Raw genomic sequence first — 17718 nt, forward strand, 5'->3', positions numbered from 1 at the left:
CTGGGCCCAGGACAGTCCTCTAGGGAGACGAGTCCTTGAAGGGGATGGCTGTGTTGACTTCCAGCTGTAGGGTGTGGTCTGTATCTGCCTCTCTGTTCGTCCCACCCCTCTGGGGCTGTCTCAGCCTCAAGGAAAGGAAGAGGGAGGATGTCTGGTCTGTGCCTCATCTTAGCGTGTCATGCTCTTGGCCATGAAGCTTTTCTGCAGCCTCACCTGGAAGGCACGAGGACTTCTGCATGCCAACGTCCAGGGCAGGAAGGCAGCTTGCAGGAGGGGAACGGCCAGCCATGCTCCAACCCCATGTTCCCCGAGGGAGGGGCTTGTCTGGCGAGACCAAAGAGTGAGTGCCAGCGTGAGATGTTCAGTGAGCAGACCCTTGACAGCGTAGTCACTGACACACATTAATGCACGGCTTTGTCCATAAACCATAAGCCTGTGATTCCACTCTTGGACCTTCTCTCTCCCTGCATGTCCATGAATGTAGCAACTGGTCACAGATTTGACACATCCCATGTTGCCTTGTGTGCCGTTTTCGTAGATCATGGCAATGACCCATGGTGACAGCCTTGCCATATTCCAGGCTGCCACGAATCTCATTTAACCTTCACAGTGAGGCTCTGAGGTGAGAACCTTCATGATCCCCATTTTATAGATGAGGAAACCGAAGCTTTGGGAGCACAACTTGCTGGGAGCAAGAGCTGGCCCAGAGCTGGGCCTGGGACCTACCTGCGTCTGACTTGAGCCAGCCAGCGTGGCTCCCTGGTCTCTGGAGCTCCAGCCAAGCTCTGCGAGTGCCGATATCATGTTTCCATTTTCCTATTGTTCTCAAGAAGCAGCTATGGCTTGACTGCTTGATCGAAAGGCTGTTTTAAACAAAATAGAATATATTTCTTTCAAAGAGTCCAAAGCCCTCCGAAGAGCGTTTCCAACTTGTTTCCAATAATCTCTGATCTCTGAACAATGTCAACCCATCACTCCTCAATCTTGCCGTCACTCCCCATCCCCCAGCCTGACACTGACCTTTTCCTGTCTCACACACACTGGAGATAAAGCTGGGGGGCTGGAGGTCGGGGGAGGGAGAGAGAGACACACACAGAAAAAGAGAGTCAGAAAGAGAGATCAGAGAGACAGAGAGAGGCAGAGAGAGCAAGACCAGAGAGAGAGAGAGACAAACAGAGACAGAGATTCAGAGAGATCAGAGAAAGTCAGAGAGAGAGAAAGAAACAGAGGGGGACTCAAATCTGTTTCACACAAGAACCTGAAGCGACTGAATCGAAGTCCCACAAAATAACCCCTTATATTTAATCGTAGATGGGGAAAAAAATGACGAACCCCTCTGAGCCCTGCCTGTTAGTTTTGGTTGTGTGTCATTGTTTAAATATTCTTTGCATTTCCCCCTGCCAAAGACTGCAGTTAAATTAGAGCCGGCTTCAAGCACGCGTTATTTATGGCCGTGCCTACCCCCAAGCCTGGCCACCCTGGCTGTTCTAAGCCAGCAGGGAAGGTGTGCTTAATATAGAGCAGGAGGGTATGTGTGCAATGTTCTTTGAATGATGATTGCAAGGTGCACAGAGAAGATGTGACTTTATTTAGACATTCGGTTTCTTCACAGTCTCCTCTCTGGGAGGGCTCTTGGCTTCCTCTCTGGGCAGCGTGTGTGTGGTAAGGAAAAAGGCCGTGGAGGTCTGTGAAGGAGGTGTCACCACGGGATGGGGTGATAGGTTTTCATTATGAAGGAGCTTGCATCATCCACACTTGGAATTCCCACGTGGTGCAGTTGGATTAAATATTTATACGGTCCAGGTTACCCTCAGCTACCCCTACAGTGAGGGCTCCTTGAGGCAGTGTGCATTCTGGGGAACAGTAAAAAAAGAAAAATCCAAGCCGCTTAATCAGAGACGGCGATGATTGGTGCATACCTGTGTGAGGGCCTGTACTCTAAAATATTTGCTGTATTTTATTCTCAATTTATGAAGCAACACACCAAGGCATTCTCAGTGGAGGGAGAAAGCCATAAAATACTGGTGCACTTAAAATAATGTGGACCTGTAATGCTAGCACTTTGGGAGTTTGAGGGAGGAGGGTTGCCTGAGCCCAGGAGTTTGAGACCAGCCTGGGCAACATAGTGAAACTCCATCTCTCCAAAAAATACTCAAATTAACCAGGTGTGGTGGTGCATGCCTGTCAACCCGGCTGCTTAGGAGGCTGAGGTAGAAGGATCACTTGAGCTGGGAGGTCAAGGCTGAAGTCAGCTGAGATCACACCATTACACTCCAGAGGGGGTGACAGAGCGAGAGACTCTACTTAGAAAGAAAAAAAGTGTCGCACCTTCATAAAGCTGAGCTGTGTTTGCAGGAACTCATCTTCCCTGTAAGGAAGACTTGGGAGAGAATCGTGAATTTAATCATCAGTGACTTATCTGGGCCCAACATGCAGAAACAAGCAATAAGCTTGAGTTAGAACAACAGCCACAGCCTCCGAGGTCCCTCTCACCTCCAAGACAGGGATTTCCAACAGGATGAAATCTGTAAATTGTCATCTGTAAATTGTGAAGTCGACAGAGAGCTATTCGATTCTATGATGCTGAGAACACCACAGCTATCCTCAGACAGTGCAGTCCTTGTCTAAACTCAATTCAGTCAATATTTTGGAGGGTTTTGATGGGTCAGATACACTTGCTGATTGTCCAGGGCAACTGGGGACTGGATGAAGGGTAGGGCCCGAGGCCCCTGAGCCTGCTCGGTTGCTGGGGAGCAGCCCATGCTGCATGGGCTCCAGAGATCACGTTCCCTCGGAAGGGACATCGGGGTCTCTCCAGAGGAAGGCAGCCTCAGAGGTGCGTCTGCCAGACATCAGGTGCTCTTCTGTGCCCTGGCGCAGACAGCCTGAGGGTGTGAAGGCAGCCGAGTCTCCTTCCTGGGGACAGTGGCCTCACCTCTTCCTTCTGGGCAGCAGCTTGCCTCCAGGAGGTGGCCGAGGGTACCGTCTGCTACCCCAGTGGGGGAGACTTGGGGCCCAAGTACGGGATGGGGCAAATGGTTAAGGAGGCATGGTGGGGGTGGTGTCCAGCCCTGTGCAGTCTCCCTGCCCACAGACTGCCCTCATTGCTTTGGGGCTAAGCCCTGCTGCCTCCCCGCAAGCTCCTCGGGGGTTCAGGGCAAAGAGGACACCGTGAGGGGACATGGTGCTGCTGGTTCCGGGTGCCGCCTTCATGCCGGGAAGCTGGCGCCAGCTTTCTTGGGTGAGGGCTGCATTTACTCACTGGTGAGTTCCCTGGAAGAACACCCCCAGCGGCAGGCGAGTCCTCAGCCCCACAGCGTTCCCTGATGGGCGGATGGCCCCTCCGGCCTGTCTCTCTGTGCCTCCCGCATCTCCCTGCTGGGGCTACCCAGCCACCTCCTTTCCGATGAGCCCAGCCCCCTGCAGCACCCACTCAGCTCCAGGGACCCTTGCACTCCCCTCAACATGCCCCCTGGCATGCTGCTGAGTGATGCTGGCCAGTCCTCCAGGTTCTGCCTGGAGACGCCCAGGAGCGCTGCTCACAGGCCTCTTCATTGGAGCCCTGAGCTTCCAGGCCATGTGTCCCACAGCTTCCTGAGACAGACACCCCTCAGTCAGGCAGCCCAATAGGGGGTACGGTCTCAGGACCCCTCCTGTGGCTTGTGGTTGGAATTGGGGCTGAGGAGCAACTCTTTTCCTACCCTTCCCTTGGAGAGAGGGGAAGACACGCCCTGTCTACTCCCAGACCCTCCCAAGGGAAAAGAGTCTGCAAGACACTCTATGGTGAGGGGCCTGGTGGGCCAGGAGACCAGATGCTCGGGGACAGTCAGGCCCCTCCACGCCCAGCCTCAGGGAGAGACAGGTCCCTCCACGCTGGCCTCCTCCTGGAACCTTAGGTAGAATTTGTCCCTGAATAATAACAAGACAGCCTGCACTTTGAAAAGAAACCAGCTTTGATGTGTTGTTTGGCGGTGGCTCCCCAACACCGGACGCACCCCCAGATTCCCTGGGCCCAGAAAACAGGACACGCGGAGGACATCAAGGCCTGAGCGAGCAGACCCCAAGGGAAGTCCCGGCTAGAGAGGACCCTCCCTCCGGAAAGACACTGGACTCCTTGGGGACTGTTTTCCTGTGAGGCAGGGATGTTTTATGGGGTGCAGTGTCGGGACTGAGGGCTGGGAGGAGGGGACCCCTGGTTCTGCACTGGAAGCTTCGTATGGGGGGTGGGGCAGCCAGGCAGAGGCCCGAGGGGTGAGTGCCGCAGGGGAAGAGGAGTGGGCTCCCTGGAGGAAGAGCTCCTGAGCCTCAGGCCTCCTCCAGCACCAGGTGCAGAGCTTCCCGCCACCACGGATGTTCCCGCAGAGACTGCACAGCCTCGTGGCCGGGACTTGAAGCCATCAGAGTCGTGAACCTCGCCAGCCTGACTATTGATAAAGCAAAAGCTCCTTGGAGCATTGGTTATTTTCTTCTCCCCTAGAACAGTGTGGAAGGAATGAGTAGCTGCTGCCCGTGGCCAGGAGACCCCTGACCGCTGGTGATGGGGAGGCTCTTGCTTGTCATCCGGCCCTAGAAGGCCTGGCGTTCAGGAGCTTGTCATCACTTTCTAATCAGGCGGTGACTTATCCTTTTATGGTTTTGTTCCCGCCCTTGTGAGGTCAGCTAAGGGTTGACCCTGTATCTCAGGAACTTGGCAGGAGCCAGACAGGAGCAGCCTGAGGTGGCCGGAGTTGTACCTGCCCAGGGAGCTGGGTCTAGAGTCCACATAGCTTCAGTCCTGAGCCCCTGGGAGGGCTCCTGGCTGCGTCTGCGCAGGCAGAGGCATGGGAGGAGGCAGCATCCAGCTGTGGGACATGGTGGCACACAAATGCCACTGTGCCTGTCATTCAAGTGTTGCTTTACCTCAAGGGCTTGGATTTGGGAGGGGGGCAGGGACACTTTCATCTCCTGAACAGGATATTTCTATGGTACAGTCATTGCTTAGCAGAATCATACCTTACTTTTGAAATTTAAAAAACAGCAAAAAGTATATCTGAACAGCTCTCCCTTGGAGTCAGGGGACCTCGTTACAAATGCAAAATCCTCCTTGAGGGGTGGAACCAGCTCATTAACCCAGCCACTCCCTCCAAACCCTTAAGCATGGCTAGTTTGTTAGATTACATGCAATAGAATCATCTAGAAAGAGGGATCGCGTAACTCATCAAGGGGACTGTTGGTTTTGTGCGTGGCGCGGGGGTGGTGGGTTGGCTGGGAGGGAGATGTTTAGGTCCGACGTCCCTGAGCAATCCCAGGGTCATGCCTTGGCTGAGCCACAGGGAATGTGGGAGGCTGTGGGCTAGAGGGCCAGAGTCCTCCAGCTGAGCTTCTCAGAGACCGGGTGTCAGTGGGGGTCTCCTTGTACCCACTCTTCGACTGAAGCTTGGATGCTTGACTGTGCTTTATAGACTGGCCTAACTCATGAGATTCCATCAGAAAGGTTCTTGGCTGAGAAAAAACCATTGCCAGGTGCAATGACTCACACCTGTAACCCCAGCACTTTGGAGGCCAAGGTGGGAGGATGGCTTGTGCCCAGGAGTTCGAGAACAGCCTGGGCAACATAGCAAGACTCTTTCTACAAAAATTTGAAAATTAGCCTGGTGTGGTGGTGCACGCCTGTAGTCTCAGCTACTCAGGAGGCTGAGGCAAGAGCATCACTTAAGCTCAGGAGTTCGAGGTCAGCCGTGACTGTATCACTGAACTCCAGCCTGTGCAGTGGATCAACCGTAGCTCACCACAGCCTGTGCATGTGACAGAGACTCCAACTCTAAAACATAAATAAAAGGGTATGAAGCTGCTGATGCAGTCCCCTGTCTCAGGTTTTGGAAAGGTGTCTAGGGTTTGAGATTGCAGATGTGCCCATGGGCATGGGGTATTGGCGTAGCCTGGACCTGGGGCGGGGGGCTGTGTGCAGCCAGGCCTGGCCAGCACTGCTGTGGCTGCTACTCTTGTTCAACGAGCAGGGACGGTGCAGCACAGAGCATTTTCTGAGAAAGGCCAGGGGATCTTGGGGCTGGGGCGTGGCAGGGGAGTGCTTGTAGTCCAGGGGGCTTTGGGGCTGCTGAGAGAGGACTGGCCTTGGGAGCTTGACAGTTCTGCTGACAGTTCAGAGACTGGGAACACTTCCTGACTCCCCAGGACTGTATTCTAAACTTGGAACCTGCGGTGCGCTCTTGGAGGGCTTCAGAAAGTTCACGAACACCCTGAACTTGTGCCAAAACGTTTTGTGCATGGGCATTTCTCTGCCAGGGTCCAGGGTGAGGGAAGATGGTGCTAATTGCATTCTCAAAGGGGCAAAGGACCCCTGCTGGGCTATGTCACGTTCGGACCCACAGCCCATCCTGCTTGGCCCTTTTCTCTCCACTTCGGCAGGAACAAAATCTACTCGAGTCTCCAAACTTGGAATAGTGATTGTGCTGATAGACTGCTTATTTGTGTGTGCACATGTGGATTTAGAGATGGAGGCAGGGAGAAAGACTATGCATTCCGAGAGAGAGAGAGAGAGAGAGAGACAGAGTGTGTGTGTGTGTGTGTGTTTGTGTGTGTGTGTGTGTGTGTGTGTGCAGGAATCACACACTGAGGGTCCTGGTGACTGTCAGGGCTGGAGGTGCCGGTGTTTTCTTGCCTCTTCTTCTCTCTGTCTGAACAGAGCTGCTCTGCTTTGAAGACTAGTCTTAGCTGTTCCTTCAAAAGTTCTGTGTGTTCTCCTCTGATCTGAGCTGACTTTCGGGGCATGGCTCCAATGCCGCGCCAGCAACTCACGCCAACGGCAACAGCGGAAACCGAGACGGCTCTGGAAAAATATTTGTGTAATTAGCAGAAACAATCTGTGATCAGAATCCATGTTTAACGACCTGGCTTGCAGCCAAGCCCAACACATTTTCCTTCAGGACTGTTTTTGGTTTTGAACTGAGCAAGTGGTGTTCAGCTCTGACCTTCGTCCAGGCTGGGGGAGGGGAGATGCCCTGCCCTGAGCAGACCCTGGATTTTTTATTGAAAGGCAGGGCCCGGCACACTCTGATGGGTCACTGGGGAGACCAAGGGTGCCCTGGTCGATGTCAGCCCGGACTCTGTGCCACATGCACCCAGCTCTGCCATGGAGGTGTGTGGCTCTGTGGATGTGGACCCTGAGCTGGGGAGGAAAGTGGTCTCGGAGGGAAGTGCTCGGTGGGGAGCTGAGCCATTTGACAGGCGTGTTCTTTACAGCCCTGGGTGTGTCACAGCAGGGGACCCTCAGAGGCGATCCTCGGGCCCTGAGAGAAAGTCTGCTGGTGTGACAGAGTGATACCGAGTGAGGCCAGTGGCTGCTGTCAGGGAATCACCCTGGATTTGGCTTTAAATCCACAAGGCTGGCTGGGTGCAGTGGCTCACTCCTGTAATCCCAACACTGGGAGGCCAAGGCGGGTGGATCACAAGCTCAGGAGTTCGAGACTGGCCTGACCAACATGGTGAAACCCCATCTCTACTAAAAATACAAAAACAAGCCAGGCATAGTGGTGTGAACCTATAATCCCAGCTACTCAGGAGGCTGAGGCAGGAGAGTCGCTTGAACCCAGGAGGCAGAGGTTGCAGTGAGCTGAGATCGTGCCACTGCATTCCAGCCTGGGTGACAGAGCGAGACTCCGTCACAAAAAAATAAAATAAAATAAAAATCCCTGAGGCTGTGGAATCCCAGGGTGCACTGAGAATCTGCAGGAGAGCAGGGATAAGCCCAGGCAGACCTCGAGCTGTCCTCAGCCCTGTGGTTTGGGTCACTCTGAGAGCACTTGGGTCTCCACCCAATGGCACAAATCATTCTCAGGCCCTTACAACCATGCCAATGGTCTCTCTAGAATCCCTGTTAGGACTCCTGGGCTGGGCTGTGTCTATTCACCACTCTTTGGGTAAGAGCCCTTGGGGTCCTGGGAGTTAGAATCACCATTTTCTTTTCTTTTCTTTCTCTTTTTTTGAGATGGAGTCTTGGTCTATCTCTAGGCTGGAGTGCAGTGGCACGATCTCGGCTCACTGCAACCTCTGCCTCCTGGGTTCAAGTGACTCTCCTGCCTCAGCCTCCTGAGTAGCTGGGATTACAGGCGTGTGCCACCAAGCCCGGATTTTTTTTTTTTTTTTTTTGCATTTTAGTAGAGATGGAGTTTCACCATATTGGCCAGGATGGTCTCAATCTCCTGACCTTGTGATCCGCCCATCTCAGCCTCCCATGGAGTTCATTCCTTCCCTGGGCCCGTGGACGCCCCTGTGGCAGTGGCTCCTTTCAGTGGCTGCACTTCAGAGACGTACTGGAGAGCAATCACTGATGATGACTTTTTTTTAAAGCCCCAGAAAACAAAAGATAAATCTTGGCACTGGAAGCTTCCTGGGCCTGTGCCATTAAGGCCCATGCTTGGCGGGTCTGGTGCCAGGTTCTGCAGCATGTGGAAACCAGGCCCACCGACCACACAGCAGTGGCTGAGGATGGCTCATTCCTCGGCCACTCTCTGAAATGGTAGAGGCCGCTCTGATGGCTGAGTGGCTGTTTCGCAGAGGCATGGATAAGAACGGCTGTGTTCTTGCTTGTCTTCTAGGGTTCCTTACTGAATGTTGGCAATCTGGAGATCCTGTCTCAGGCCCCGGCAGGGACCCTGGCTGATCATTGTATAAATCCTCCCAGTGTCCTGCAGACACCCACCTCCCAGACCAAAGAGAGACCTTACTGGTGGCTGAAGCAGAGAGATACACACGGATTGAGAGAGCGAGAGAGATGTAGAGGAGCAGAGTTGGGTCCTCAGGTCATCTTAAAAGACTCTGAGACTTTTCACCTGGACAGGGCCTGCTGGGCGGTGGAGACGCAGGTTGAAGGAGTTAGGGAGGGATCTTTTTCTTTCAGTGCGAAAGTGAGCTGTGTTTTTATGAAGGGGCGAGAGAAATACTCAGGATCTGAGAGCAGGCGGTTGGAGTGGATCTCAGCCGACTTTCCTGTCTGCACACTCCTGCAACCGTCGTCCTGGACGGCGGTCTCGGTGGGTAGAGCTGGATGGTCTCTGGATGGTCATTCCTTAAGGGGTCCTAGAAATGGGAATCAGGGTGCCGAGGAGTTCAGGAAAGAGGGGTGAGGCATGGGGAACCTGCTGGCTTAGAGGACGCAAAGGCTGCTTTTATGCACGATTTATGCAGGTCCCTTTCATAAAGACACTTGCCCGTCCTGAGCAGAAACCTGCCCCCGGAGTTTGTTCCTTCCCTGAGCCTGGGGCACGCCCGCAGCTGCAGCTCCTTTCTGTGGAGCAGAGGCTCTTTCCACAGCTTCTCCAACTCCTGCAAATGCAGCTCCCCCAACTCCTGCAAATGCAGCTCCCCCAACTCCTGCAAATGCAGCTCCCCCAACTCCTGCAAATGCAGCTCCCACTTCAGACACTTGGCAGCCAGAACCCCTTCCTTCAAGGTTGGGGGCCAGGACCACGGCTCCTGCCTCCAGGTTTCCACGCTTGAAGATTCCCAGCCTCTTCCCTTTGCTCCCTCAGCCTCAGGGGTGACGCCTCAGAGCTCCTGTGGCCTCTTTAGCCACCGAATTAGTAATTTTACACCCACGCAAGTGTGTGCAGGAGTCTTCCGGCTCCAAGTGGCTGGTGTGGGCGTTGTCTTCAGCCTGAACCCTGGCCTCTGCCTGCACAGCTTCCTCCCCTCCTGTCCAATGTCGTGGAGACAGGAGGCTGTGGTCAGCAAGGAGAGGCTGGTGGAGGCGGCGATCTGAGTCGCCTGGGAACGTGAGCTGGTTCAGATCACCGCAGAACCTGGCTGGTGCTGGGGACCCCGACAGGTGCCTGCACCCACATCTCCTTGGCCCCTGTTCCCATTGCTAACGTCTCTGCACAGACCCGCCTGGCTGGCATGTACAGAATCCCACAGTGACGCACGTGCTCAGGTGTAAGTCACTGAGCCCCTTGCACAGCGGCCTTCCGGTCCCTTCTGCTGTGAAGCAGGAATCCTGTCAGCCCCTGTCTTCTGGGGGCCCCATTAGGACTAAGAGATGTGGCCCTGGGGGTCTGGCCTGGAAGAGAAGTGTGGTGAGTCACCCCAGGCCTGGCCGATTCACTCAGACCTGGTCCTTCTGCCCGGGGTTGAGCCGCCTCTCGGGGACCCTCCTGCCCTCCCGCCCGTAAACTCTCACCTGCCCTGCCCAACCGGTTGGTTCTCTGGGCAAGCGCAAACCAGCTCCACCTGGCTGCAACTGCGACTGTGTGGGCACAGGCGGGCCCCTCAGGGGGTTTGGAAGCTTCTAGAAAAGCAATGGCCTCTGGGGAATGAGGCCACTGCAGAGACTCCTGTGATGGGCTGTGCGTCTCCCTCATTCGTGTGTGGAAGTCCTGACCCCAGGACCTCAGAATGTGGCCATGTTTGGAGAGAGGATCTTTGCCGAGGTAATTAGGTTAAAATGCGGTCATTCGAGTGGCGCTAAGACAGTCTGACCGGTGTCCTCACAGGAAGACACTGGGACTCCGCGAGAATGACGCCGGGGCAGGTGTCTGGGCCGCCGTCTGCGCGCTGTGGGCAGAGGCCTCGGAGGAACCAGCCATGGTAACTGGGAGCATGTGCGTCTCTGTTGGTCAAGCCGGCAGCCTGGGGCATTTTGCTAAGGCCGCCCCAGCCGCCTGGCGCCGTCACCAATATCCCCTCAACTAGCTTGGGTCCCCGAGGTTCTGATGTGCTCTCTGGACTAGTTTCCTGGGTCTGCTGTGACAAACCGCCACAAATACAGTATCTTAAACCACACCAATGTGGCTCCCACAGCCTGCAGGTGGGAAGTCCAACCCAAGGTGCCGGCAGGGCTGTTCCGTCCGGACTTTTTGAGGGGGGATCTTTCTGCCTCTTTTTGCTTCTTGAGGCCCCTTCCTGACATACCGTCTTTCTCCACTGGCTCCTACCATTGACGCTGACCCCTGCCTGCCTCTCGTCGGGGGGAGGACTCCAGGTGCGCCCAGTGATCCAAGGCCATCTCTCCAGCTCCGGGTTCATAACCCAATCACCCCACAAAGGGGGGTCACGTGTTCCCCGGGCTCCAGGGATCAGGAGGAGGGCTCCTTTGGGGTGGTATTATGCAGCCCACCACACCCTCTCTCCACCTGGGCTCCCACACCCACCCAATTTTGCAGATCTTCAGAGGCCACCTGGGATGTCAGAAGCTGCCAGGAATCAGGAGGTGGCTGCATCTGCTGTCCCTTCCTTGAGTCACCCTGCTGGACTCAATGGTGTGGTGCAGACGGGAAGCTGTAAGGGCCACTGTGGAAGGAGGGGGGATGGAGGAGGAGGAGTGGGTGGGCTCTGGGCCTGGCTGAGCAGCATAGGGCTGAGAGCCACCTGAGCACAGGTGGTGCAAATGGCAGAGAAGCTCCACACTGGAGCGGGGAAGAATCTGGGCTTTTGGGACACAAGGTGCAGGTTTTGGCTGTGGCTCTTCTGCCACTCACTAGCTGTGGGAGCTTGGGGGCGTTACCCAAGCTCTGAGCCTTGCTTTCCTTATCTGAAAAGTGGGAATAGTGGTAGGGTGAAATTAAAGTGAATTTGGCCTGAGGATGCCTCTCTTTGAGTCCACCTGCATCCTTAGTAGCAAATGAACTGAAGTCCTAACTCAGGAGTGTGCTTTGGTAAGAAATAGCTGAGTCTTAGCCAACTGCAGCCGCTGAGCTTCTGCAAATCGCCAGCAGCTGCTGAGCAGACCATGTTCAAACAAGGCCAGCCAAGCTGTGACCAGTGAACTGTCTCCGTGCCTCACTTCCGTCTTCTGTCCATGAACACTCCCTGTCTAGACCACGGAGTGGAGCTCAGCCCTGGAAACCTCTTCTGGTGTGGGGGCTGCCCAAGTCATGGCTCCTCTGCTTAATTAAACTCAACTCATTTTACACAAAACTCAATCACTCAACTAAATTAAACTGAACTCTTCTGAAGTTTTCTTTCAACAGTTCCTACCTTGTTCAGTTGTCATGGGAATTAGGTGGAAATTTCCTTTTCATGTGGAAAGGGCTTAGCATAGCCGGGCACGTGCTGAGTGTCCAGTGCATGCTGGTTGTGATGATCATGGTGTCTCCATGTTTGGTCTGTTTAGTGCTACAGTGTTTGGGGGCCAGCTAGGCAGTGCTGCAGCTGCACCTCGTGTGTGGTGTGTGTGTGCGCGTGCGTGTGCGCGTGTGTACACGCGTGTGGAGGGTTCTGTGAGATCAGTGGGCCCAGGAGAGGATGACTGCTACCTGCTGCCGAAGATTCTTTCCTGCAAGGGAAAGCCACAAGTCACTCGCTCCAGTGGAGACTTTTTAAAGGCCTCCTTTCCTTTCGCTCTTATTTCTGGGGAATCCACGGATGGGAAATGGCACTAAAGTGACTTCATCCCTCCACCCTGATGCCCCCATCACCCTCAGAGTTTACACCCTTCATGAGTCACTTAGCGTGAACTCAGAGCTATGAATGAGGTGACATCACCCTGAGAGAGCTCTGCGGTCTCGGGGAGGTGCCTGTGTGTGTTATCTCCCTGTGGCATGCCGGGCGTTGTGTTTGTGCATGTGTGTGTGTATGCATGTGCATACGCGTCTTTGTATGTGTGCAAGCGTGTGTGTGTGTGTGGAGAAGGACAGGGAGGGAGTGAGCTGGGCCGTCTCCCCTTCCCCTCAAGTGGACCGGGCATGAGCTGAGTCTGGCGTTTGTATGTAGCTCGAGTTGGAATTTGAACTCACTCCTTATCTTCGATGCTGGGAAAGAATGCCTGTCCCCAGGACTGACTCATGATACCAAGCCTGGCTATTGACCTTCCTGCTCTGCAGATCCTGGGTGGCGGGAGGACGAGGAAGGGATGAGCAGAGGGCGAGGGCTCTCTGGGGAGTGGACTCAGCGGGCGGTGTTGGGGACTCCCCTATCTGTGTGACCGCTGACAAAGCTCCTTGGCCTCAGCCAGTCTGCGTTTCCTGATCCAGGCAATGGGGGCCAGTCCTTCCCCTCGGAGGGGTGGAGAGGATTCAATGAGCTGTTTCAGGTAGAGCTGGCTCAGGAGCGTCAGCCGTAACACCTGTCCTGGAAGGTGCTGGGTGCCTTCTCCCTTTGTTCTGTGCCCCCCTCTCTCCACCCCCTCCTCACTCTGGGTCCAGACAAGGCCTGGGGAAAGTCTCCCAGAAAGTGCCCTGACCAGGGCGGTGCCAGCTGGGTTCCTGTTTGCCTAAATCTAAGCACAAGCCCTTCAAAGGAACCTAACAAACCTGCACAGAGAGCTTTGTGTTTTCCTCATAGCAAAGGAGAGAAAAGTTTGCTGAGTAAGTCAGACACCATTAAACTCACAAAAAGGCTCTTTGTTCCAGCCTCAGAGGGGGCGAGAAAAATAACCGAAGTGATCGAAGGGCGTGTGTTTGCTTCCGTGTTCTTGGCAGATTTGGGTGGGGCTCCCCAGCTCACTCTTCCTGCTCTCCCCGTCTGAGTCCTCTGTTTATGGTGATCCCATCAGCAAAAAGTATAGCGTAAAATTGTGCAATAGCCCAGCCAGAAGGGACTCCTAAGGGCTTTTAGTCCAGCCAGAGTTTCACTTTTAAAATGATGCTGCATAGGACTTAAGTGAGAGGCTCCCGCAGGGCTTTTCCGGCTTTCTCTTGTTGGGAGTGACGTGACTGAGGCTCCTGCCAAAGGTCAGACAGTTGCTGTCTGAGCTGGGCTTGGGACCAAGCGCCTTGGACCCAGCCTGGTGTCATTGACCGTCATCCCCGGTGCTGGCTGTGGACAAGTCTGCTTGATTCTAACCATTTTGTGTCTACTACATTGAGATCCATGCTAAGATTTGTCCCCATTAAATTAGAAATTCTTCCAGGCAGGTCACTATGTGGCTGGTGTCCCCTGCGGTTGTGCAGTGTGCAACCTGAAAGCCTGAACATGGCAGCTCTGCTTCTGAGGCGAATCCACTATTAGTGATTCGTTCTTCCAGCAGATGGAACAATGCCTGTGGGGGCAATTATGGCTTTACCCCTAAGACTTGTGGTTGTAATGTCCAAAATCCAGTGTGACTGAGTCCAACTGTACCGAGAGAAACCAGCAAGAGGCCCAAAAGGAAAGGGTCTCCTCTTCCCAGACATACCGGCTGCAGGAGGCCCATGTGCCCATAGGTGGCTGGGCTAGGTGGCTGCAGGCTCCTGGGCAGGGGAACCAGGCCTTAGGTGGGCATTCCTGGGGTCTCTCATGTGATGGAACTAAGTGGCCAGGCCCAGTTCTCTCCTTCGGCAGCCAGAGAGGGGAGAATGTCCGATGTTTGTACCTTGACTCAGCAGGTGACGTGAACGTTTATGGGCTTTCCTTCCTCTGGGCTCATTTCTTCATCTGTTAAAAGCAGGCAGAGCAGTGCCGGGCCCACACCTTCCCAGAAGGACAGACAGAGCATAAACGGGCGGTGTGGTTGTGAAATGTCACTGGGCATTGTCCATGTCGACTCCGGTGTGGTGTGATACCCGGGCCTGTATGGGGACAAGGCTGGGGCTGACGTGCAGGAGAAGGCTCGGCTGTGGCTGGCCAGGCACCCACCCACACCGCTGCTCTGTAACTCACACCGTTAACAAGGAAAGCGTTGCCTTGTTGTATGTTTTGTGTATCTATGTTTTGATTCCCATTTTTAGTCCATGTCTCTGGAGGGCAGAAAATCTGTCTTATGCTTCTTTGTGCCTTCAAGCACATCCTTGGGAGGGGGTTAGATGGAAGACAGGCGTCTTTACACAGGTGAGGACTGTAGGAGAGACGGGGCCAGTCCTCATGGTCATCACACACCTGGAGAGGGAGGCTTCTGGGACTTGGTGTGTGGTGACAACACTGCGTTTCTTGGTCTTCCTGATGGTTGGACAGGCTTTGGCATGTCCTCCAGGACGCCCAGAGCTGCAGGCTGGCCTTGACTCCTCTAACCTGGCCACGTCCCTAGGGTGGATCAGCCACTGGCACCTTCAGCCGGCCTGCAGCCTCCTGCCCGGGTGGGGCCCTGCCTCTGTTGGCTGCACCGTCTTTCAGGAGGGTGTCCTTGGCTCTGGCGTGCTGGGCTCCCAGAGCAGTGGTTTTCCTCAGCCTATGTTCCCAACTTCTGTCCAGCTTATGGTCTGCCTTGTGGCTTCCTTTCCTGACGACTGTTCCCTCTGTCCCCCACCAGGAGAGTCATGCCTGCCATATGCTCATTCTAACAGCCCGCCCTACTAAGGCTCTGGCTGGTGACCCGCAGCTGCTGGCCAGGCTGGGCTGACCCTGGACGGCTGCGGATCAGCAGAGCACGCGCCCCACCGTGATGGGCCTGCCTGAGGATATGCTGCTGGTGGAGTGACTCATAACTAGCGTTTCCTCTCCACAAAAACAAACACCCGGAGAGAGGCTGAAGGGCCCTCCTTGGCTAAACAGTTCTTGAGATTGAGTTGGAAGGGAAAACTCATTACACAAAGGGCTTTGCAAGGGAAGAGGGGAGAAGGCGAGAAGCCAGAATAAACACAAAGACCCAAGCCACCCAGGGACAGGGAGAGGGACTCCGGCTCAGGCGGGACGGGCCATGTCCACCCTCTTGGGACTGAGATCCTGAGCACATTTGCTCACTGCTTTCCCTCCTATGGCTGTTAAAGCTGGTGCTTTGAACCCAGCCCTGGGCAGGGTCCTTGCTGGCCTGGGGAACCTCCGTTCATGCTGGGCTGACCCTCCGTTTGCGCATAGTGGGCTAGGGCCGCCCTGGGTGTGGGGCTGCAGCTCACAGCCGATGAGATCATGAATGAGGAGAGCGTGGGCTTCGCAGTCTGTGAGACCTGGCCGCGAAGGCTGCTTTGTTGCCCTGGTTTTGTGGGGTCAGGCAAGTGACTTAATCCCACAGTCTCAGTTTCTTTATCTGCGAAATGGGTGGTGACGCCTACCTGGGAGATTGCTGTGAGGATTAAAGATGATGTGTGTACAGTGCTGAAGCTCAGGAGGCGCTTACTACCTAGCAGCTAATTTACTTAATTAAATATCTTCCCCTCTCAAATAAACCTTCTGGGTCTAGTAAAAGGAAGTTGAGTAAGATTCAGGCCTTCTCCAATGGACACACACAGCTCCTTGGGGACCGTCTGGTGGGATCTCATCCCCAGGCCCCAGGCCCCAGGCCAGATGCTCATCAGCATCCAGTGAGGCCACACCCCTATTCCAGGTCACTGGCTCATTTCTGGTCAAAATGGCCTCTTCTCCTCATCCCAAAGTTAGGCAGGACCTCCCATGAACCGACGGAAAAATGCTCAGGGGTCCAGGTGCCAGCGTGCCGACCAGGGAGCAGGCACAGGTCACCTTGGGCTTGCTGTGGGGGCCATCAGCTGGCCAGGTGGACCCTACTGCCCTCCTGGTTGCAGAGGAAGGCACTGGGCTTGTGGGAAGAGTGTTAGAGAAAAACCTTGTGATGAGGCATGGCCACAGGACTGAGGGCAGAGCAAAGGAGAATCTTGGGGGACACATTTCATTTCGATGGAAGAAAAAACTTCACTATTGAAGAATAGATTCAAGGGCACCTTCACCTTCTTTGTCTCTCCTTGACTTGGCCGTTGGTGGTAGCGTGTGCACATGTACGCATGTGTGTGTGTGTGTGTGTGTTGTTCAGCTTAATAACACACCAGAATCATGCAGTGCAATCAAATTCATATGAGAAAAAAAGATTTGTTCGTTTTGAAGTTCTCTGAAAGTAAATATACGGGAACCAACCAACCGCGGACCTCCAGCTACCAAGTTCTGCCCAAAGTTGCGACACTCAGAAGACAAACAAGTTAAGGAGCGTTTCTCAAAAACTAGTCTCTGAACAGGACTTATTCCTGTCTGGGTGTGTCCACGTTACAAAAGCACGTCTACACCACGTCGCTACATCAATCCTCAGATGTCTGAGTGACATAGGCAGGAGGGTATTGTCTTCCTTTTGCAGAGGAGGAAATAATTTGCTCAATGTCGCTTGGCCAGCAAGTAGCAGGCATGGGAGAACCAGGTCTTCTGGCTCCTTCACAAAGCCTCATCTGGAAAAGGAGGGGCTGCCTCATGAGTCCCATGGGCCCAAACAGATCAGATGACTGCGGATCAGATCATAGAGACCTTCTGGAGCTCATAGTTGTACCATGTAAGCATCCTCCTGCATGACAGTGAGAGCAGAAGTTGGCACAATTTGTAGATGTGTATTTGGCAATATACATCAGAAACCATAAAGGTGACTATGTGGTTTGACCCGTTATTTTCATTTCTAGGAGAGTGTCTTAAAGAAATAATCAGAAATGGGCACCGGGTTAAAAAGTGACACGGAGTTACCATAGGATTCAGCAATTCTGCTCTTGGTGCATGCCCAAGAAAATGAAAACGTGTCCACACAGAAAAACTGATGTGAGTGTTTATAGCAGCACTATTTATGCTAACCAAAGAATGAAAAGAACCCACTATCCATCAGCTGTTGGATAGATAGATAAATGTGGTATATCCCTACAGAATATCATCCTGCTGTAAAAAGATATGAAGTACTGGTGTTTGCTGCAACATGGATCATCCTTGAAAATACTGTGCTGAGTGAAAGAAGCCAGGCACAGAGACCACATGCTATGACTTCATTTGTATAAAATGTCCAGAATAGGCAGATTTATAGAGCCAGAAATAGACTTGGGTTGCTTAGGGTTGGAGTAGGAAAGTTGGGAAGAGGCGGATTGACTGCGAATGGGTTTGACATTTATTTTAGGA

The 17718-nt window shown here is 54.0% G+C and overlaps 1 non-coding gene across 3 annotated transcripts in view; it reads left to right on the forward strand.

The window, feature by feature from the left end:
• Positions 1 to 17718, forward strand: part of LOC108592443 (uncharacterized) — an 84252-nt gene that overhangs the window by 27921 nt on the left and 38613 nt on the right. The gene's annotated exons all lie outside the window — the stretch shown is intronic.

Source organism: Callithrix jacchus, chromosome 7 (assembly GCF_049354715.1).
Source record: "Callithrix jacchus isolate 240 chromosome 7, calJac240_pri, whole genome shotgun sequence".
NCBI classification, from domain to species: Eukaryota; Metazoa; Chordata; class Mammalia; order Primates; family Cebidae; genus Callithrix; species Callithrix jacchus.